General features: G+C 40.0%; 1 protein-coding gene across 1 annotated transcript in view; it reads right to left on the bottom strand.

Moving 5' to 3' along the window:
• Positions 1-1,948: 1,948 nt before the first annotated feature.
• LOC134295905 (uncharacterized) overlaps positions 1,949-25,121 on the bottom strand; it is a 55,268-nt gene continuing 32,095 nt past the window's right edge. The window contains exon 5 of the mRNA XM_062969405.1: positions 1,949-2,624. The gene's annotated coding sequence lies outside the window, so the exon portion shown is untranslated. The remainder of the gene's footprint in view (positions 2,625-25,121) is intronic.

The following is a 25,121-nucleotide window of genomic DNA, read 5'->3' on the forward strand; positions in this document are numbered from 1 at the left end:
GTAGCCAGCTGCAATAAATCACTACTGACTACAAGGTTATGAGTTCAAAGCCAGCCCAGGTCAGAGTGAGCTCTTGACCATTAAATAGTCTAACTTGCTGTTGACCTATGCAGCCCAAAAGACAGTTGCATCTGTTGAGTAGGAAATGTAGGTACCACTTTATGAAACGAGGCTAATTTAACTAATTTATGACACCATAAAACCTTCCAGCAGCATGCAGAAGAATGAGGAAGTACTCCATCAAGGACTCGGTGTCACAAGTGACCGGTGAAACACAGCTCCCCCTGTGGCCGGAACTGAGCATACCCTCATGAAGCCGGAAGCTGGAATGTTAAATTGCCTCTGTGACTATCTATATATGTCGTATGTCTAATGGCATTGAATGTTTGCCATGTATATGTGCATTGTGATCTGCTCTGAATCTCCTTCGGGGTGAGAAGGGTGGAATATAAATACTGTCAATAAATAAATAAATAAATAAATAAATGACATTGCAGGTTATAGCAAGTGCCGTGAACATGTACAACCCCTGCTAGTGTCCTCCACAAACACAAGACTGCTCACCATCCAAGTGAAGGTTTTCATATGGGGACAATTTCATCCTAGATTTTGTCTGTTTTCTGCACCACAGACATCCCAGTGTTTCTTAGTTTCTCCATTGGTGTGGAATTTGCATAATCCTGTCCACTACATCTTTCATAACCCTTTCCTACTCTTTTTTTATGGTGCATAGCAAACAGAACAAAATTAATCAGCAACTGAACATGTTGGAAAGGTTTGGGGACTGACTCAACATGATAGATGTTGTAGCTCACCCTGCATTGAGACAGAACACTGTGACCCCCACCAGAAATGAACCTGAACCTGGGGGCAATTGAGCTTGATTTATAGGAGTTGTAGCTCCCATCCAGAGAGCACTGTGAACCCAAAGAGCAATGGATATGGATTAAACTTGGCATGTATATCCGATATCCCCAAATTTGAATACTGGTGGGTTTTGAGAGGAATTGCCCTTGACATTTGGGAGTTGTAGGTATTGGGATTTAATGGTCACCTACAAGCAAAGAGTACTCTGAACCCCATCAAAGATGGACCTGGACCTAACTTGGCACACAGAATCCACATGACCAACAAAAAATACAGGAGGGCTTTGAGGGGAATTCACCTTGATATGGGGGGTGTTGTAGTTCACCTACATTCAGAAAGCACCATGGACTCAAATGATGATGTACACATGCCTGATACGCCCAAATTTGAATGCTGGAGGGGTTTGGGAGGGATAGACCTCAATTTCTGGGAGTCGTAGTTAATCTACCACCAGAGAAACTTGACACACAGAACCACTATGACCAACTGAATATACTGGAGGGGTTTGGAGGCAACTGACCTTCATTTTTGGGAGCTGTAGTTCATCCTGCATCCAGAGAGCACATTGAACCCCACCAATGATGCATCTAGAGCAAACTTGCCCAACAAACTTTAACTACTGATGAAGTTTCAGGAGGTCAAGCTGGAATGATGTGAGTTGTAGTTCACCCACAACCTTATGCATTTTGTAAAATAAAAAAATGCCTTTTTCAAATAACCCAGGCAATGCCGGGTAAACCATCATGGTGTAGTGGTTTGACCATTGGATTATGACACTCAAGACAAGGGATTCAATCTCTGTTCAGTCGTGAAGATCTGTTGAATAACCTTAGACAAGTTATACTCTCTCAGCCCAAGAAGAAGGTGATGGCAACCCTCCCTAAACTTGTCAAGAAAACCCAGTCACACCGTCACCAAGGAACATATAAACACCCTTCTCCGAGTATTAGGTTATGCGTTACCCCATGTAAGTTTAAAAACAGAAACAGATCATCATGACATGTTCATGGGATTTGAAGGATTCAGAAGCATAGCATTGGAAAGAACCACAAATTCACATATGAAAGAGTCATCACAGGGAAAAGGTGTCTCCGCTGAAGCTTTATCACCAATCCTTGTTTCCACAACAAGCCAAATCTTTCAAAATTATCACAGGGATAGAAAGTGAGGTGAAATCTTCTGAACAGAGGCACCGACAACAAAACAAACACCACAGAGATGTTAACCCTTCTCTATGCTATCCGAAGTGTGTGTGTGTGTATCCCTTATGTTTATTTGGAATCTTTTTTCTTGTTGCTTGAATTCATTGCTTGGGTTTTACCTTTATGATATCATCCACATGACAAGCGTTCAGATAATTACATATAGTTGTATATTACCTCTCAGTTTTCTCCTCTCCAACTGAATATGTTTTTTTTAATTTTCTGTTACATTTCATACTGTCTTTATGATTGACTGTGATACATGTAACTTTCTCTACAACTGATTATGGTATAAATGAATCACGGACTCTATGTTTATTTTCTCTTCAATTATCTAGTGGTTCATGTAAAGAAACCACTAGTGGGAACTTGTTTTCCAGTAAAGAGGATCCAATAACAATAAATCCATGTAAAAAATCATTGTGACACTGAGAATGTAATTCTTTGTTTGTTCAATGACTTTGATAGTACAAGTCCTATGTGTTTCTTCTCAGGAGTTCATTTGAGCATGAAACCTGATTATCCCAGTTCTTAATCCCATTTGGAATTGCAGCTCTGAAATAAAAATAACAAACAATGTTAAACAATGTTAAAAACACCAATACCAATATAATGAAAACTAGAAGTATGTTCCAAAATAAAGTCAGAGGGAACACACAACCATACGGATAGGAGAAAGATAATAGGGATGTTCTTTGCATTGAGAGAGAGGGCAAGACAATATCACTAAACGGGTGCCTCATCTACATTGCCATATAATGCAATTTGAAACTGCATTATATGGCCAGTGTAGACTCACATAGTTTAGATAATGCAAACTGCATTAGCAGTTCAGCTGGCATAAGGGTTTAACCCACTGCGCCATCGAGCTCTAATTTGTGGGCAATAAAAGGTAATAAAATGTCAGTTCCATTAGCAAGAGGAATGGGAAGAGAACTAAGGCAGAGGGAAGTTATGGAGTCTAAAGAGCATCAAAGAGAGGTTAAGATAGATAAGACATGGGGAGGTCACTGCAATATTCATTAAGCCTTTCACTTCCCTAAGATACATTTCACTCTTTAAAGAGTAAATGTTATCCATTTCCTACAGAATGGTCCTTGAACATGCCTAAATGCACGGTGTTGTCTTTTCTTTTCTGTGTGTTGTTTTTAAAATGTTTTCATTGCCTTATTCCTGGAACAAAATTGGGATAGAAACTGTAAGAAACAAATTTCTTCCGAGTTTTTTTGCCTGAGGTTGGGATTTTTAAGATGAAAATATCACGGACTTCAGCATTTTCCAATATCCAGCCTGATTGTTTTTTTGTCGTGTCAGGAGCGATTTGAGAAACTGGTGTGAGAGAATTGGCTGTCTGCAAGGACATTGCCCAGGGGATGGCCTGATGTTTTGACCATCCTTGTGCGAAGCTTCTCTCATGTCCCCGCATGGGGAGCTGGAGCTGACAGAGGGAGCTCATCCATACTCTCCCCGGGTTAGATTCAAACCGGCAACCTTCAGGTCAGCAACCCAACCTTCAAGTCATCAGTCCTGCCGGCACAAGGGTTTAACCTACTGCACCACTGGGGACTCCTGATAAGGAATATATCCAGCCTAATAAGGAATATCTTTCCTCCTGAACATTGTTTCAAGCTTCGTGATGTTCTTTATTGGATGCTGGCGACATCTTGTGGTCAGTTAGCCAAACTGGAGATCATCCTCTGAAAGATCACTAGGGTGTTACTCCAATTCTGTAACCAGTGTTTTTAATCTATTATTCCAGAATAACAATGAAGTTCATTCATTTCAGATTTTTTTTTTTGTTCCATAAAAATATTTTGGTCTTGTTGAATGTCAGTAGTGGAGATCTGAGGCAGGATATTTCTAACATTTCTGAAATTATATACCTCATGACTCCCTTTTCCACTCATTTAATATCCACAGCTTCACTTACCCGTGGTCCAAAAACATATTCCCCTCACAAGTGTTTCAGAACACTGATTCTTACACTGTGGGTCTTGAGCCCAAACTGGATCCTCTTAGCTCAATGTTGGGGTCCTGAAAAAGTTTCTGAACATCACCTAGTAGCTGTTTCATATATTTATATGAATCTTGTTGTGCAGGGTTTACAGAGCACTCTGCAGAAGATGCTTCAGCTGTACTTCATATAAAGGAAAATCAGGCTGCCTAGCAAGCCTCGGAAAATCTGATTTACGAAGGCTATCCAGAAAGTATATTACGTTTTGGAATTAAAAATGAACAAAGTATAGGAGAAAACATTTACCATATGCAGTTGAAAGCCATACCCAAATACTACATCTCACGTAGTCGCCATTCAAATCTAGGCACTTATCATAGGGATAAATGAGCTTGGAAACTCCTTCCCCACTAAATTGTTTCCAACAATGGGGGCGTGGCTGGCAACACAGCATTTTGGCGACGCTGTGCAGCTACGGAAAGGGGGAAGGGGGAAAGGTTGATGACAGAGGCAGCAGAATTTAGTGGGGAAGGAGTTTCCAAGCTCATTTATCGCTATGATAAGTGCCTAGATTTGAATGGCAACTACGTGAGATGTGGTACAGTAGAGTCTCACTAATCCAAGCCTCGCTTATCCAAGCCTCTGGATAATCCAAGCCATTTTTGTAGTCAATGTTTCCAATATATCGTGATATTTTGGTGCCAAATTCGTAAATACAGTAATTACAACATAACATTACTGCGTATTGAACTACTTTTTCTGTCAAATTTGTTGTATAACATGAAATTTTGGTGCTTAATTTGTAAAATCATAACCTAATTTGATGTTTAATAGGCTTTTCCCTGATCAGTCCTTATAATCCAAGATATTCGCTTATCCAAGCTTCTGCCGGCCCGTTTAGCTTGGATTAGTGAGACTCTACTGTATTTGGGTGTGGCTTTCAACTGCATATGGTAAATGTTTTCTCCTATACTTTGTTCATTTTTAATTCCAAAATGTAATGTACTTTCTGGATAATCCTCATATTACCAGTAAATGTTTGATTTTTATGCCTATTTTATATACCTATATACTTGGGGTCACGTAAAAATGTCTTGGGCCAAAAGGGATCCTGAGTGGAAAAGTTTAAGAAGCACTGGTTTAGAACACCCGACAGTGAGAACATTCAGAATGTAATGCTACATACAGCCTAGTTTACTTGAAAAAACTCATTATACATAGAGAAAAGGCAGCACTGCCAGTTACACCTGAAAGCTTCAACATGTGTCCAAGACAGGTGTAGTCAAATGTCTAATTGGCTGAATTTTTTTTTACAGTGGGTCCAGTCAATAATTTTGCTTCATTAAGAGAAGAAACCCTCAGCGTATATAGAGTCACTGCCAAAACATACAGTGGTGGGCAACATGTGGCTCTCCAGATGTTGTTGGACTACAGTTCCCATCAACTATAGCTGCTACAGTTAGCAGGGATTGGGAACTGCAGTTCAACAGGATCTGGAGTGCTGCATGTTGTCCACTCTGACAAAGCTGGAACCATTTTTCTTAGTATTAATATACTTCAGTGTTTAAGTGACCATGTCAAATGAGACAGTATCAGAACATCAGTTTTGCATTAATAATCTCATCAGCAAGTACTGAACTGTGGAAAGCAGTCTTCACTTCCAATTTCTTCATAACAATCAATATTAATATAGTGGCTATTAATGTAAAGTAAAGAAAGACCCTAAAATATATATACAATTGGTTTTGTTTGTCATATATGTAGCAAAGGCATGCAGCTATGTCTGTCTGTCTGTCTATCTATCTCTATAGCATCTATCTATCCAACTAATCTGTGGTTTAACATTATACTTCTGATGCAGACAAAATACACAGTTTTCTTTTCCTTCATTTAATTCAGCAATTATAGAGCTATTTTCACCACACATCCAATTGGAGCTATGCCAATAAGTAAGAAATGGTATAATATCACTTCTAGCTTAACTTTAAACTCCTTATCAGCTGACGTATTTCGGTTTTACATTTTCAATTGACATTATTTGATAGTTGGGGGGCACTAGAGGCAAAACTAAATGGAGCAAAAACTTGCCCAACTTTTTTGGAGGTATCAAGGGTCTTCTGGAAGCTATAGAATTGACTCATACTTTTCTGCTATAATAGTTGGATGGAGAAGCTATACATTGCTACTAGGCTCATAGTTGCATCATGCACAAATCTTGGAATAGGAGGAGAAGAACATGCAATAAGAGCTCATGAACACTCTCCCAGCCTCATTAGAAACATTGGCATAGTTCACTATTCAGGAAGTGAGTGGGCAGTCATGGTCATTTGCCATATGTATGTGGAAGGAGGCAATGAATGCATGGTCAACAAGATGCCTTCAATTATCACCACTCACTCACAATATGGAAGGGCAGAATACCTACAAAGTTAGCCAAAGACACAGATTGACACATTATTTTGTGTCCTTACGCATTACCACATTGTCAGTTTAAAAGGCAGGATCAACTTGGTTTAGGAACATCATCTTTCTGTTGAAGGCATAATCTGGAGCTAGTTGGAACAATATACACAGTATAAATGTTTGGCTTTCACTCCCCTTCCATTACTTTGAGTTATCCATGGTGCTGACCCACCTGTGTTGGTTTCTTGTGATTCTTTGATTAGTGTTGGCTTTGCAACCTCAGTCACTATGACCTTATGATGTGCCATCGTAGCATGACAGATCCAGGACAGCAGTTCCTATGTCCTCAAACTCAAAGCCTCATAATTGATTCAAGGAGCACCAGAGAGTCCCTGGCCAGTCAGAATAGTTCATATTTTATGTGTGGGGGCTTCAAAATACAAAATACAAAGAAAAGAGCAGTGTTCTCACCCAATCTCATATATTTGAGACAAGAGGAACACTGCAAAGGACAAGCAATCCTTTTTGTTCTTCCTAAGAACCTATATGACTGATGCACCTCTTGCTTTTGTTGTAACATCTCACCAATAACAATTTCTCATCCCTCTACTCACTTTTTCTCCTTCCAACTGTCTGCCTAAGAAACCCCAGCAGTACATACTTATCTCGGTGCCATACTTTAAAAAGCCCAACCCCAGAAAACAGGTGACTTGAGTGAATAGATGCCTTCCTCTCCAATCCATTACGTCCCCAAGCTTAGCAAAAGTTAAATCAAATCGTGATGGAGTACAGGAAGGGGTTCCTTGTCTCAACAACATACATGCAAACAAGCAAACAAACATGTAGTACCACACTTAAAGCTGTTATAGGTATCTCTTCTGGATGGAGAAGATCCTGAAAGGACACATTCCAGCCAATCATCTCAGCAAGACCGCTTTGCCTCAGTCATATTGGAGGGTAGCAGGGTTCTGATGTCACATCCTTTATGGCACCAGCTCCATTTGGGAAGAGTGCCATATTGTAAGCATTTTCATGGTCAGAGCACTGCCTGGAAGAAAGCTAGGTCAATTCTTTTCTGGATGACAACTGCCATGTTGGCTGGCAGATTCTGACTTGAAGCCCAAAAATGCACCCTTTCTAAGAAAAGTATATATCCCATAGAGCAGTAGTTCTCAACCTGTGGGTCTCCAAGTGTTTTGGTCTACAACTCCCAGAAATCCCAGCCAGTTTACCAGCTGTTAGGATATATGGGAGTTGAAGGCCAAAACATCTGGGGACCCACAGGTTGAGAACCATTGCCGTAGAGGAACCAGCTGGCTACTACTACACTTTATTCCTCCTGGCCAACACAGAACAGGACGTAGAATGAAGAACGGGAGAACAGCCTGTGGAAAGTAGAGAAAGAAAGGGGTGGAGAGCAACAATAAGGCATCAACTGGAGCACTTTGTTGCCCAAATTGGATGCATGTGCAGTGGGGAGCATGGGAGAGGAGTGCTGTCATTCCCATACTTAGCTATGACCAATTTACCCAAGATAGGTAAAACACACAGCTGTGACAAAGAGTATATACTCACCTTGTTTTTTGGAGTTTCGTGCTAGAGACAGATTGTTCTGCTACTACAAGACAAAAATGCTCATGAATGTTTGGTTGGCATGGTGATGGCTGATGCAGTATGCTTGGCCTTTGCCAGTAGATTCCTTACCTACATGTGTGGATGAATGCTTTCAACTGCCAGAAATGTGTATTCAGCAAGACATATGGGTCACATGAGATACACCATTAACCTTACAAAGGATTTCCCCAGGCAGGAAGCAGCCAGGTTCTGAAGCTGCAAGGCAATTCAATGCTAATCAAGGTGGCCAACTGCAATATTCATACTTGCCTCAGGCAGACAAGAGTTCTTTCTCCCACCCTGAACATTCCACAGATATATAAACTCCACTTGCTTAGTTTCCAACAGACCTTACAACCTCTGAAGATGTCTGCCATAAATGTGAAAAGTCAGGAGATAATGCTTCTGGAACATGGCCATAAGCCTAGAAAACTCACAGCAATCCAGTGATTCCGGCCATGAAAGCCTTTGACAACATGATTGAATACTGATTAATGGTTTTCATTACTTTAATTGGTCTCCAGCTATTTCAAATGTTTATTACAAATGGATCCATCAGTGTTTCCTAAACCTTTAATACTTTAGTGTTAGTGAATTAAAATACTCCAATGATCTAAAACAAACATATTAGCATCAACACTTCCATTTTCAAAAAGTTATGCCATTAACATCCTGCTAACAGATTTATGCTTCTTTCTCAGTTTTGGTGGTGGAGTGATCCATTAATGTCTTGACTGTATTTTGCTGGTGTGTGAGTGTGTGGATGGAGAGAATGAGGAAAGGAGGGAGAAAGAGAAAGAGAGAGGGGGCTTCTACTAAATTTTGCAATAGAAGATTATCGTAGCCAGAACATTTTCAGAACAGGATTGTGTCCTTGTGAGCTATAAAACAATTGTTTTCATTATGTTCAGTTCAATTCATATGTATAAAAGATTATTGCCAAGGTACTGTATCTGTATTGTCTCAATATATTCATTTTTTTGTTTCTACCTCCTAGAAAATTCATCATCGTACAGCAATGTATAATAGTATTAATCAGGCGTGTGGGTAACACTTTCAAATTGTTGATAATTAGATCATTGAGAAAGTCTGGTAGGTCATTAGGGTTTACCATCTGCTATTTATGCTTCTATCTAACGTGATTATATCAACTATACAAGATTTATTTTAAAGGCAAAAATCCTGATAAATTTAACTTTTTCTATGCTTTCCATCTTTTGAGAAAAATGGCAGCAGAAAACATGTAACAGGTTTAAAAAAATATTTCTAAATTATTTATCACTTTAATAATAATAAAACAATCGAAAGGACAATAATAATAAAATGTGTTGTCAAAAGCTTTCATGGATGGAATCACTGGGTTGCTGTGAGTTTTCCGGGCTGTTATGGCTATGTTCCAAAAGCAAATGAACAAAATCTGGCTACCAGTATTTAAAAAAAATCTAAAATCAAGACATTAAATAAAGAACAGCACTCAGAAAACAGAGGAATTCCAGACATGAATCAATCAGGGCCAGCTAACACCTCACAACAAAGGATTCCCCAGCCAGGAAGCAGCCAGACCTTGAAGCTGAAAGGCTATTCAGTGCTAATCAAGGTGGCCAATTGCAACATTCTCACTACCCTCAAACAGACAAGAGTTCTTTCCCCCACCCAGGATATTCCACAGATATATACCCCACTTGCCTAGTTTCCAACAGACCTCACAACCTCTGAGGATGCCTGCTATAGGTGTAGGAGAAACGTCAGGAAAAAATGCTTCTGGAACATGGCCATACAGCCCAGAAAACTCACAGCAACCCATTGTCGAAGACTTTCATGGCCGGGATAACAGGGTTGTTGTATGTTTTTCGGGCTGTATGGTCATGTTCCAGAAGTATTATCTCCTGACGTTTCGCCCACATCTATGGCAGGCCTCCTCACAACTTCTGAGGATGCCTGCTATAGATGTGAGTGAACCATCAGGAGAGAATACTTCTGGAACATGGCCATACAGCCCAGAAAACATACAACAACCCTCACAGCAACCCAATAATGACAAAACATTGCGGAGGGGGCAAACTTGTTTTCTGATGATGTAAGGCTAAGGATACACCTGTACTGTACAATTAAGGCAGTTTGACACCATCTTCACTGGGCTGGGCTGTAGCATAGCTGCTAAATCACCAGCAGTAATAAGATCTACCAATCAAAAGGTGGTCAGTTCCAAGTCCGGTCGGGGTGAGCACTCGACCGTCAAGCCCAGCTCACTATTTACCTAAGCAGTTTGAAAACAGCTTAGAACTGTAAGTAGAGAAATTAGGTGTCACAAATTGTGGGGGAGGTATTTTACGGCACCATAAAGAACAAGACCAGAAATGTGGTGACCAAAAACAAAGGTGGAAGTCTTGAGGGCTCTTTGTCAAAGAGAATGGAGCAACAGCACCCCCCTGTGACTGAACCTCAAACTCAACCTCCAAGGCACCAAAAAAACAGACTTCAAAACAACATACCTCCTTCTGTCTGTATGTTCTGGTCTGTCTTCTTTGTCCAAACGGCATTGAATGTTTGCTGTGTATATGCACTGTGATCCACCCTGAGTCCCCTTGGGGAGATAGGGCAGAATATAAAGTGTTGTTGTTGTTGTTATTATTATTATTATTATTTTATTATGACACAGCAAACAAGATAGATATGCTGGATTTCGTGTAACAAAATCACAAATCGAACACTTCCCAAGCGTTTAGGACTGTGTGATGTATTTTTGGATGATATGCGCAGATCCCAGTAGGGTGGCCTTTTGCAGTTGACAGATCGTAATTTTGTCAATGTCTATTGTTTCCAAATGCCGGCTGAGATCTTTTGGCACAGCATCCAGTGTGCCCATCACCACCTGCACTGGTTTCTGCCAGAGTCTTTGAAGTTCAATCTTGAGGTCCTGATAGCAGCTGAGTTTTTCCTGTTGTTTTTCATCAATGTGACTGTCACCTGGGATGGCGACATCAATGAACCAAACCTTTTTCTTTTCTACAACTGTGATGTCTGGTGTGTTGTGTTCCAGAACTTTGTCAGTCTGGATTTGGAAGTCCTACAGTATCTTTGCGCGTTCATTTTCCACGACCTTTGCAGGTTTGTGATTCCACCAAAGGTCGTGGAAAATGAACACGCAAAGATACTGTGGGACTTCCAAATCATATGGTTCATAGCATTTAATAATAATAATAATAATAATAATAATAATAATAATAATAATAATAATAATGGTTCAATGCTATGGAATCCCAGGAGTTGTAGTTTTGCAAGGTCTTTATCCCTCTTTGGAGCCTCCGATGGCTCAGTGTGTTAGAGTGCTAAGCTGCTGTACTTGCAGACTGAAAGGTCCCAGGTTCAAATCCGGGGAGTGGAGTGAGCACCCGCTGTTAGCTCCAGCTTCTGCCAACCTAACAGTTCGAAAACATACAAATGTGAGTAGATCAATAGGTACTGCTCCGGCAGGAAGGTAACGGCGTTCCATGCAGTCATGCCGGCCACATAGCCTTGGAGGTGTCTACAGACAACGCTGGCTCTTCGGCTTAGAAATGGAGATGAGCACCAACCCCCAGAGTTGGACACGGCTGGACTTAACGTCAGGGGAAACCTTTACCTTTACCTATCCCTCTTTACAAAATAGTACTGTTGCTTCATCAAACTGCAACCCCCAGGGTTCCATAGCATTGAGCCATGGTAGTGAAATGGTGTGAAACAATTAATTATACAATTAGGCATGGGAAAAGTTTGGCTTTTAGGCATTTAGGAACTGTGGGAGTTGAAATCCAAAACACCTGGAAAGCCCAAGTTTGCCCATACCTGGACTGTAGACACATTCTAGGACATGAGGCAATTTGATCCATTGATTCAATTTACAGGACAAGAGATTCTATCGAAACATTTGGAAGAACTTCCTGGTGCAACAGAGAATCATCTTGCTCCATTGCCTACATGACATCCCTTTTGGTATTTAAATATAGCTATCCTCTTATCTCTTCTCAAGCTAAACATATATAAACCATATCGAAACATGCACATGCAAAACAATATACCATGCATCTGTATAGAACAGTGGGTCCCAACCTTTTTTGACCAGGGACTACTTGATCAGGAACCACTTTGACCAGGGACCACTCTCCAACATTAGTTACGAATCAGTTTTTGGTCAACTTTTGGTTTATTTGGGATGCTGAATCAGAAAATTGCATTGGATAGACTACATCAGCTCTAGTTTCGGATACAGAACATATGCCATCCAGTAGTCAACATCTGCTCACCCACAGAAAACCAAATTTAATAATCTAGAGCTGATGTGGTCTATCCAATGCAATTTTCTGAATCAGCACCCCAAATAATCCCAGGTACAGGCCTAAAATCGAAGACACGAAGAAAATTATTTTTTGGTTGGGCTACGTTATTATCTATAGTAGTAACAGTGAGGCCGTGGACCATATTTTAGTTCTTGGGGACCACTGGTGGTCCACGGACTGCAGTTTGGGAGCCACTCATATAGAAGACGCATATGCCAACTAATTGGGATTCTCCATCCTAAAATGATGATACATCCGACTTGTGAAAAATCCCATAGCAAGAACAGAATTACGACTGAAAAAGTCACCAAAAAGTGAGAAGGCTTTTGAATCATTTAGATGAAGTAAAGTTCTTGAGAACTCAAAAGTTTGCTCATGGCTTGGTGACATTTCGGTTGATCCAAATAAAGGCATTCTTCATTGCTTTCGGCTTATATAACAGATCAACACCACAGCTATTATGACTTGTGAAAAATCAGTTTTTAAGACTCATCCATAGAGGGCACTAGAAACTCACTGATGCTGACCAAAAGATTACATTCCTTCCTCTCTGGAAAAGAAAATATTACCACAAATATATAAAAATAAACCATGTCCCTGCATATTTTTTTCCTGTCTGAGATTTTTTTTCAGAATGACTGTCATTATTTTTCATCATTGTGAGTGACTACAACTTAGCCAATTTGTTCTAGAATACACTATGGCACAGACTAGAAATCACACAAAGTGTTTTTGTCTCCTCTTTTCTTCTGACTACCATCATGCCTGCTGCAAATAGATTTCATATTATCTTTTGTTCATTTTTATTTATTACATTTTACATCATCCCTGCCAAGAAACTAAGGATGATATATATAAGTGGTGGCAAACCTATGGCACTTCATCGCTAAAATATTTCACCATCACTGATATATATATATATCTTCCACTTCCGTTTTATCTTCCCCAACAATATGGTGAACTGTGTTAAGCTGGAAGAGAGTGACTGACTCAAAAACAGAAGTGGGTTTCACACCAGCATTATATGGTCAGTGTAGATTCATATAACACAGCTTAACTGTATTGAACTGAATTGTAAGAATCTCCTTCTACACTGCCATATAATCCAGATTGTCAATGCAGATAATCCACATCACCTGCTTTGAACTGGATTGTATGAGTCTACAAAAGCAGATAATCTGGATTTTCTATGGCAGTGTAGAAGAGGCCTTTATTTATGTATTTTAATCATGTCAGAAGTGAATTGAGAACATACAGCAAGTCGCTTCTGGTGTGAGAGCATCGGCCATCTACAAAGATGTTGCCCAGGGGATGCCCAGATGTGTTACCATCCTGCTGGGAGGCTTATCTCAAGCTAACAAATGGGAGCTCACCCCATCTCGTGGATTCAAACTGCTTCAAGTCAGCAGTTCAGCAGACACAAGGGTTTAACCCATTGCCCCACCATGGCTCAATGAAGGGGCCTGAGGATACACCAATCTTATAATGTAGTTTCAAATGTAGTGTAGATGGGCCTTTAGTTTTCCACAATTTCCTTACCTCATTCTCCTTACCTAGTAGGGTGCTGGGGAAAGAACAGATTAGTCCTGCAAAAGCCTAAACTGGGCTCTTAAATTTACAATGCATCTACACGGTAGAATATATGCAGTTTGATACCACTTTAACTACCACAGCTCAATGCTGTGGAATCCTCTGATTTGTAGTTTGGTGAGGCTCCAGCACTCTTGGGCACAGAAGGCTAAAAACCTTGTAAAACTACAACACTTATGATTCCATAGCATTGAGCCATGGCAGTTAAAGTGGGGCCAAAGTGCATTCATTCTATAGTGTAGATGCACCCCACAGCAGGGTTTCTTGGATCCTGATCTTACCAGAAGTGTTTGTTAAGAGTGGCATGAAATATAATGATTGTGGGGAGGGCACACACATTTCTTTAGTTTTAGGCATTCTTTTTGTATGGAGTTTCCCTAAGACCTGAAAAGTATTGCAGAATAAAAAGGTCGAGAAAGACTGGTCCAAGGGATGAATGAGATCAAGACCAGAGTCTCCGAGTGCTCATACCAAAACATGGCACTCTTTAATCACATGGTTGGGTTCTATGTTAATCATGCTTAGAACAGGCCCACTGAGGCATGACTAAGGCCCCTTCTACACAGCTGAATAAAATCCCACATTTTCTGCTTTGAACTGGAATACTTGGCAATGTGGACTCAGATAACTCAGTTCAAATCTGATATTGTGGGATTTTCTCCATTGATATTCTGGGATGTGTGGAAGGGCCCTAAATGGCCAATGCTTGTACATAGGCAGTTGGCTTCATGTTTCTGATGAAGCAGACTTAATTTATGGAAGCCAGTGCTCCCAACTCCTTTCTCACCGGGTGCATCTACAATGTACTAGTGCAGTTTGATTCCACTTCAATTGCCATGGCTCAATGCTATGGAGTCATGGGAGTTGTAGCTTTACAAGGTCTTAAGCCGTCAATGCCAAACAAAGCTAATGCCTCACCAAACTACAACTCCAAGGATTCCATTGCACTGAGCCATGGCATTTGAAACTGTTGACCATTTCCGCTACCTTGGCAGCCATCTCTCCACAAAAGTCAACATCGACACTGAAATACAACACCGCCTGAGCTCTGCGAGTGCAGCATTTTTCTGTATGAAGCAGAGAGTGTTTGATGACCGGGACATCCGTAGAGATACCAAGGTGCTTGTTTATAAAGCCATTGTCCTCCCAACGCTGCTCTACGCCTGCGAAACGTGGACTGTCTACAGACGTCACACCAAACTCCTGGAGCGTTTCCATCAGCGTTGCCTCAGGAAAATCCTGCAAATCTCTTGGGAAGACAGGCGGACAAATGTCAGCGTGCTTGAGGAAGCAAAGACCACCAGCATTGAAGCGATGCTCCTACGCCATCAACTCCGCTGGACTGGCCACGTTGTCCGAATGCCCGATCACCGTCTCCCAAAGCAGCTTCTCTACTCCAAACTCAAGAATGGGAAACGGAATGTTGGTGGGCAAGAAAAGAGATTTAAAGATGGGCTCAAAGCCAACCTTAAAAACTGTGGCATAGACACTGAGAACTGGGAAGCCCTGGCCCTTGAGCGCTCCAATTGGAGGTCAGCTGTAACCAGCAGTGCTGTGGAGTTCGAAGAGGCACGAACGGAGGGCTTAAGGGAGAAACGTGCCAAGAGGAAGGAGCGTCAAGCTAACCCCGACCGGGACCGCCTTCCACCTGGAAACCGATGTCCTCACTACGGGAGAATATGCGGGTCAAGATTAGGTCTCTTCAGCCACCTAAGAACCCACCCCCAAGATACCAAGGATGGAAGACTATCGTCCTCGAACTACGAGGGATCGCCTAAGTAAGTAAGTAAGTAAGTAAGTAAGTAAGCAAGTGTGGGATCACTACTTGTGCATGTGTGTGTTAAGGGAAAAACACCTGGTCAATTACAACTCATAGTTGAGTAATTAGAACAATTAAGGCTAACAAGCTTAAACCACTCCCTGAATGGGGTATATTTGGGAAATGTTTGTAATGTCTATTGGGGACTTACTGAATACTTGCTGAGAGCCTACTATAAAGATGCATGAGTTTAATGCAAGGAACGTTATGTGAGTTTTGTTGCTGGAAGTTTTATTGTCTTTTTTTACTCTGCTACCTAAGAGTAAATTTTTGATTTTTCTTCCATTTTCCTGGCTTGTTTTCTTTTGCTCATTGTGGATACAACAAAGGACTGGATAAGTCTGGACAGGACTGCAGGCAGTTTGTTTTTCAACGAACCCGTAACAGATCGGGCATGGGCAAACTTCAGTCCTTGTGGGAGTTGGAAGTCCAAAACACCTGGAGGACCAAAGTTTGCGCATGCCTGATGTAGATGAACCTAATATGCATTGCAAGTCCCTTTGCATACTGATCCAGACCATCACTGTCACCATTCTTAGACTTTGATTAGTGTCCAATGACAGGAACATTCTTCCCAGTGACAAAGGACTCTTGCCACACCCTGGACTCTCCACAGATATATATTTTTTTCCTTTCCTAGCCTAGTTTATCCATACTCACAACCTCTGAGGATGCCTGCCGTAGATGTGGGCGAAACGTCAGGAGAGAATACTTCTGGAACATGGCCACACAGCCCGAAAGACATACAACAACCCTGTGATCCCGGCCACGAAAGCCTTCAATAACACATTCTTTTTTATATTTACACAAATCAACATATATTTTGTATTATGCAAACAAAATAATTTTATTAGACATCTGTTTAGATCTGCCTTTGACATCAACTTTACTTTCTTCTAATCACAAATTTGTCTTTGTTATCGTGGATATGTGTGTGTGAATTTTAATAGCAAGTAATTCAGCTGCCACGTAAGACAGATAGATGCTTGTCCTTTAACCTGAGCTGATCATTTCAGACTGTTTCAAGAGATGATAATTTCCATCTGCCTCTTGATTCACACAAATACATTGTCTCCCATAAAAAATACTGAACAGCACAGTCATTTATCTTAGAAATGAATTGTAACCTATACTGAGAATATACTGAGAATTATACTGAGAATAATATTGTAACAATACACACTTACATGAACATATTCAACTCAGGAGGACTCACTTCCAAATAGATGTGCATGTAATTGTGACATTAAGTATTGTTGAATAAATGATTTTTTTATTGGAACTGGTTATGACATCTTGAAATGAAATTGCCTGTTGTCTCAAAATGAAAAATCCACATCATTACTTTTAAATCAAATTGAGAGTGATCTAATACAGTAGGACCCCCGTATCTGCGAGAAATATGTTCCTGGGCTTTGCCTGAATACATGAAACCATGGATAATAGCAAATCCTACTATTTTCAATGGGGCAAATAATGGAGGCACTGAAAAGAGGGTTTATCTTGTATATGAGACAAGAAGTGAGTAAGTGAAGCCATGGATAAGTGAGATCCCATTTATGCTCTCATATAATGCAGTGTGAAACCTCATTATATGGTCAGTGTAGACCATTGGTTCCCAACCTTTCAACCTCCAGGTGTTTTGGAATTCAGCTCCCACACTTCCTAAAAGCAGGTAAGCTGGCTGGGATTTTTGGGAGTTGAAGTCCAAAACACCTGGAGGCCCAAAGGTTGGGAACCACTGGTGTAGACTCATACAATGCAGTTTAACTGAACTGAGTTGCGTTATGTGAGTCTAAACAAGTGGTTCCCAACCTTTTTTTGACCAGGGACCACTGGTTTTTGGTCAACTTTAGATTTGGTTTTTTTATTTGAGGTGCTGATTCAGAAAATTGCATTGGATAGATAACATCAGCTCTAATTTCTGAAACAGAACATGTGCCATCCAGTAGTTGCCACCTGCTCACCCATAGAAAACCATATTTAATAATCTAGAGCTGATGTGGTCTATCTAATGCAATTTTCTGAATCAGCACCTCAAATAACAGACCTAAAAACAAAGACAACAAAAAAAATTTTTTTGTTGGGCTGTGTTATTAATGGTGAGGCAGCGGACCATATTTTATTGTGGACCACTGGTGGTCCACGGACCACAGGTTGAAAAAACTGGTCTACACAGACCATATAATGCAGTTTCAAATTTCATTATATGGCAGTGTAGACTCATATACTGCAGTTAAAGGCAGATGGGGCCTCAGTTCCATGGATATAGATTCATATAACTCAGTTTAACTGCATTGCACTGCATTATATGAGATCGCACCAGTGGTTCTCAACCTGTGGGTTCCCAGGTGTTTTGGCCTACAACTCCCAAATATCCCAGCCAGTTTACCAGCTGTTAGGATTTCTGGGAGTTGAAGGCCAAAACATCTGGGGACCCACAGGTTGAGAACCACTGATCTACACTGTCATATAATGCAGTTCAATGCAGTTTAACTGTATTATATGGCAGTGTAGATGGGGGCCTTAAATCAGTGGAGACCAACAATGGGATAAATTATTTTTATACCTATTCCAAATTTTCAGTAAACTTGGAACAAGATATTTCCCCTTTTCAAAACCCCATGATTGCCTATTTGTTGTATAACCAACTTTTCTGCAGTGAATTCAATTGTCCTTGCAGATGGAAGCCTTCTTATCTATGATGTGCAGTTTTTATTCCTCTTGTAAAATCAATTTTTGTTTGTCCAGTGACAAATAAAAATGTCATTTGCTAGGTATAAATGAAGCCCAATATAGATGCGGGAGGAAGTCATTAAGATGAACTTTTTACCAGAAAAGCTGATTCTAGCGTCTTGCAGGTTATTCTGCATTTTGGTCTTTAACCTTGGTCATGAAGTTAGAACCAGGCCGTTCCTGTTACCTTACATATTTCCCCTCTTAAAAATCTATTGGCTGTTCAAATAATTCTGCAAATATATTTCCATAAAACAGAACTACATTTCTTTCATAGCAATAAGCTAATTATATTACAGTACATATAAATATTTTGTGATACTGTCGGAAAATAATTCAGCCTGATTAAGAGTAAAAATATTTTCTTTATATATCCATCTGCCAAAAAAAATCTAGATTTGATTTTTCTGTCTGCAGAGTATGGAATGAACTTCATATGTCAACATGCTTGTTTGTCTTCTGTGTTCAGATTTATTTTTATTTAATCTCATTACATTACTTTTGGGATGTAGGATTGTTTAATCTAATCTAATCTAATCTAATCTAATCTAATCTAATCTAATCTAATCGTATTAAAAAAAATTAAAAAAATTATTTGAACTGCCCTGGAGGACCGAACTGTCTTAAAGGCATCACATCTTGTCTGATCTTGGATGCTAAGTAGGGATAGGCCTTGTTAGTACTTAAAGACCCCCAACGAATACCAGATGCTATAGATCAGACATGCGCAAGCCTGGGCTCTCCAGTTGTTTTGGACTTCAACTCCCACAATTCCTAACAGCTGGGAGGCTGTTAGGAATTGTGGGAGTTGAAGTCCAAAACACCTGGAGGGCCCAAGTTTACCCATGCCTGCTGTAGACTATATTTTGAAGGAACTGCCCAAACCACCTCTGAGGCTGGATTTACACCAAAAATGCAGTTTCAGAATGCAGTTTAACTGCATTGAATTGGATTATATGAGTCTACACTGCCATATACTCCAGCTCAATGTAGTTAAACTGCATTCTGAAACTGCATTATATGGCATTTATATCCAGCCTGGGTGTTCCTTGCCTAACACACACACACACACACACACACACACACACACACACACACACACACACACACTTGCCCCATCAGATGTTCTTGGACTGCCTAAAGAAGTACCAGCATCTCTAGGCAGCCTACCCAGTGGTGAATAAATCTGGGAGATGAAATCCACCAACGTCTGGAGGATTATATAATTCCCACCCTGAATAATGTTGGATGCAAAACTTGAAAATATTTGGTTCAAGAAAGGTTGTCTCCAAAGTCTTGAATAATATTATCCAAGAATGGTAATTGTTTAATTGTGTGGTACTGACTTTGAAAGTAGTTGTTATACTCCTGAAACTTTGTTTTTGTGGCTGCCCCAAACTATGTTGAATTAATCGGTTGAGACTCTATGAGACATTCATTGAAAAACTATAGCAAAATGTGCTGTAAGATGTTTAATAATTTCTTCCCATGTTTTTATGGCAGTACCAATTAGGAAATGACATTTAGTACCCAGAACAAAAATCATGTTACATAGTATAATCTTCTGCTGTAGAGTAGTTTTTCAAGATTCCTTCTCTAAGAAGTAGTCTTTCTAGTCCTCAACAACCTGTTAGAGCAAGTTGCCGGTTGCAGTGCTGTCCCATCTCTGTCATGGCAACAGCTCCCAAGGGTGCATCTACACCAGGCATGGGCAAACTTGGGCCCTCCAAGTGTTTTAGACTTCAACTCCCACAATTCCTAACAGCCGGTAGACTGTTAGGAATTGTGGGAGTTGAAGTCCAAAGCACCTGGAGAGCCCAAGTTTGCCCATGTTTGATCTACACTGTAGAATTAATGCAGTTTGACACCATCTTTCACATTCCAGGGCTCCATCTACGTAGGCCATGTAACATGGTTTCAAACCAGTATTGAAGAAAGTGGTTTCACTATGCAGATGATTACATAGGAAATCCTGGAACCAGTTTAAGGCCTGACTGGTCATTACACAGAGCACTAATGCATATAAAAGCATTTAACTGCATTAAATAGTCAGATATTCTGCTGCAAAAAGAACTCACAGCTGGCTTTGAACTGGATTAAATAGTCAGTGTAGATGGGGCCTAGATGAAGGATGGCTTTCTCTTTTTGCCTGCCAATACACACAAACCTCACTCATCTACACCTTGGATGGAAAATCTGATTGCTTCCATTTTATGATTAATCTGATACCATTAATATACATTAATCGTATATGACGCTTCCTGGAAGTATTTGGATTACAAGAAAATAGATTATTCTGCATCAATGAATCACTGTTCCGAGTATTTTTTAAGATGTTCAAAAAATTCAGAAATTCTGAGGACAAGGTAGGAAATAATCTCTTGAGACAGATGTTAGTGAGTTTTAAAGGCTGTTTTAAGTGTATTTATTATATTTTACTCTGTTTTTTTACCACAATCCACATTGTATTATGTGTTTTTTAATTTTTGTATTGCACTTTTAAAACTATGATCTAAGTGTGGGATTGTTAGCCGCCTTGAGTCCCCACAAGGAGAAAGGCGAGTATAAATAAAGTAAGTAAATTATATATATGGTAAAGGTTTTCCCCTGACATGAAGTCTAGTTGTGTCCGACTCTAGGGGTTGGTGCTCATCTCCATTTCTAAGCCAAAGAGCCGGCGTTGTCTTTAGATGCCTCCAAGGTCATGTGCCGGCATGACTGCACGGAGTGCCGTTACTTTCCTGCCGGAGTGGTACATGTTTTCGAACTGCTAGGTTGACAGCAGCTGGGGCTAACTGTGGGAGCCCACCCCGCTCCTTGGATTCGAATCATCAACCTTTTGTTCAGCAGGCAGCTCAGTGGTTTAATCCGCTGCACCAACAGGGGAGATATATATATATATATATATATATATATATATATATATATATATATATATCAGCAACACAAGTTTCATTTCTTTGTAAAAGATTTTATGGAAACATCTAACAATGTAATGTGTAAAGATTGCCCTAGGTTACAGTATCTCTGATTAGCTGAAATTCATGTTAAGTTATTTATGTGATGATTGCAGATTTCATTAGTGAAGCTTCTAATATCAGTCATCATGGATCATTATCTGTGATCACATTAGGTCATTATACAGCCATATGAGCCAATGTGGGCAGAATTTTGCTTATCATAAATTAGCTGCTGGTTTAACAAAAAGCTGCTATTTTAAAAAGTAAAACAAATGACCAAGCATAAAATACTGTCTCCATCGGAATGGGTAATACAAAAGCCTGCTATTACTTAAAATAAAAAGTATATATTTTATTTTCTGGCACCAGTAAACTAAGAATTATTACACCGCTGTGCCCTGAAGCAAAGTATTATCTAATGAAGGCAGCTTTCACACTGTGGGCAGCTGCAGGATACAGCACATTTTAAATGCAAGAGAGCAAGGTTCATCAGCCAGGGAAGCCAGACTCTCATGCTCAAGGTGAAAAACTACAAGGGGGGTAAACTTGTTATCCTAATTTAGTAGCTTCCCACTACCTTTTTCCTTAACTAGCTAGAGCTTCGTGTAGTTGCAAGAGAGAAAGAATAAACACCAGAGCTGGGACAAAAGCAAACACTTTCTGGGCTGATCAGTGTGGAGATGAACAAGCATTCCTGTCCTTTGTGTTTATATTGTTCAGAACATCAGAAAGCAACATAATAAATACACAGAGTGTGGTCTATCGGCAGGAAGCATCTGCAGACCTGATTTAAAGCTCATAAATTAGTTATCTCTGGAACTCCCCAGAGGTGCCTTTGTCCCACCATGCAAGGTCTTCCTGCATGCCTCATTGCATCTACCTCCAGCTCAACACATTAATTTGCTGTTTCACGGTGGGGGCTGTAATTATTGATCATTACAATAGCAATAGCCAAATAATGGGTCTAGAGACCACCAGTGAATCACAGAAACATTTGAAACTATTATCTGAAATATAATGTTAAAATTGGGTCCAGTGAGAGGGCTTTCAAATAAACATTTCATATGCCCTAAAATTTCCTTAAAAGGTGCATCAGTGTTACATCCCCTTCTACTACCAAGTTGTTGCCACGTTTTTGTGCACTATATCTCCTTTTATGTGAGAAGTATTTTCATTTGTATTTGTTTCTGAAACAGAATTTTACACTTTATGACTGTATATAGGTAAAGGTAAAGGTTTTCCCTTGACAGTAAGTCTAGTCACGTACGACTCTGGGGATTAGTGCTCATCTCCATTTCTAAGCCGAAGAGACATGTTGTCTATAGACACCTCCAAAGTCATGTGGTCAGCATGACTGCGTGGAGCGCTCTTACCTTCCCGTCGGAGCGATACCTATTGATCTACTCGCATTAGAATGTTTATGAACAGCTAGAATAGAAAACATCAGACCCAGGAGCTATTCTGGCTTCCCTAAATTTGTAGCTTTGCCATTTGGGATGGCCTACAACACGGCCACTTCAGTGATTTCTCATATGTCTATGTCTATGTTTTTCTGCACTGAAGTGCCTCTCCTATAATTTAGTTATGGGCCATAGCATAGCAAGTTTAAGCTAAAACGAGTATCAAGGTCAATAATATGAACATCCCACTAGCTTCCTACTTAGCAAGCCTATGGTTAGCTTTCATGATATATGGACTGATATTTGTGGCCACGGTTAACACAGTGGGTTAAACTACCAGCTACAAAAAAATCTTGTCAACCAGAATGCTCCCACTGTCAGTCAGCCCTAGCTTCTGTTTACCTAGCAGTTTGAAAACAGTAATGTGAGTAAATAAATAGATACTGCTTTAGCAGGGAGGTAAAAAGCGCCCCTGAAAAACATGTTGGTAATTCGATCTGGAAGGTGTCCATGGACAGCAGACTCCTCAATGTGGAAAAATGAAACAACAGCACCTCCACATGGCTGAATTGAGCACAGATGCCGGAGATGAAAAAAGGAGACCATGCCTCTGTCTATGTACTGTCTGTCTTTGTTAATTGTATAACAGCATTCATTGTTTGCCATATTTGTATTCTGTAATAAGTTCTGAGTCCTTCTCGGGGAGATAGAGCAGAATATAAATAAAGTATACTATTATTATTATTATTATTATTATTATTTCCTTGAACCTTATTCAATTTAGCTTAGTAAGGGGTCATGGGATCAAAACATCTGTTGGCCAAGCCAATGATCCACTAACTAAGAGTATTGCATGCTTGGAACCTTCGCAGAATCAGGACAGTAATTGTTCTGGTCAGGCAAGCAGCCCACATAAAGATTGTCCTCTCTAGCCCTGCATGTTGTAGTAAACCAGCCTTGATATAACTAAATCCTTCATAGCCATGTCAAGTTCTATATTCTCCAGAAACATCTGCATTTGAAGGGAAACACTCTTGGTTACCTTTGGACACTTCTACACAGGCACTAAAATCCAACTTGAAGCCTGTTTGAAGTTGGGGTGTCTACAAAACATACACTCCTAATGTGAGCTTCAACACGCATCCAGCCGGAAATAACGTATTTAAAAAATCACTGGAAATTTTGAATCAAGCCATAAAGCCTGTTGAAATAGATCGATGTATGAACAATGCAGATCAGAAATCTGGAAACAACATGCAAAAGGCATGTGAGACAGGGCTAACAATGAAGCAGTTGGAGAAAGAAATCAAATAGCTTCCAATAGCTTGGTTGGAAGGTAAAAAAACATGTCCACTCTCTGGAGAGGAAACCACGGCATTCTCATGAGAATACTCACTTTTTTGCCTTCCTCTGCCCTGACTTTCTCTAGTACTGATTCTCATTATTCAGACTGGTTCTTACCAAGCACAACACACCAGAGGAGGAAAAAAAAAATCATATGATTGGATTGATCTGCAATCAGTGGATCTTTGTGGACTCCATCCCAGCTTGGAACTGGTTCCTGTGTAGACACTCCACAGTGAACCGGATCTCTTAAATCTGCATTCTGACCCAGATTAAATGGCAATGTGGAATCAGCCATAGTCATCTGATACTCCTTAAGACATATAAGAAAATAATTTGTGTGGAGAATGAGCTGAACTTTTCAGGCAGCCGCCCATCTTTCTGGAAATGACCCCCAATAGGTTTTAGTATGTTATGCCCTCCCTTCTTTTCTCTCCAAGGGACAGCTTGGTTCTTCTAGTTCAAAAGGCTTTCTTGGTTAAAAACAATTCGACAGCCTCCATTCACATCACGGTTCTGCAGTTTTGGTTTGGTATAGACTAACACAACTGTTTGTTAAATAAAATATGTGGTCATGGTGGTAAGAGATTCTCAGAACTGCAGTTCCAAAACTAACTTTTTTTTTTGCAAAGGACTCTACATTTATTATAACATGTAATTTGGTTCTCTGTTAGAGAGGTGACCATTTTGCGTATTGCAAAAGTAACACCGCTATAGCATTTCCCTCTCATCATTTATAACACTAAATCTTTACTTTTGACATATAAGCTAATACACTTTCAAAAGGACATAGTCTAAATTTTTCTTTGGTTATATCCTTTTAAACATATCAATCTCTATTTAGCTGTATATAGTGACTATATTTACGACATTAACTCTTTAAAAAGCCAAAGAGGAGAAACTGTGTGTATGTCAG

Source organism: Anolis carolinensis, chromosome 2 (genome assembly GCF_035594765.1).
Source record: "Anolis carolinensis isolate JA03-04 chromosome 2, rAnoCar3.1.pri, whole genome shotgun sequence".
Taxonomy (NCBI): domain Eukaryota; kingdom Metazoa; phylum Chordata; class Lepidosauria; order Squamata; family Dactyloidae; genus Anolis; species Anolis carolinensis.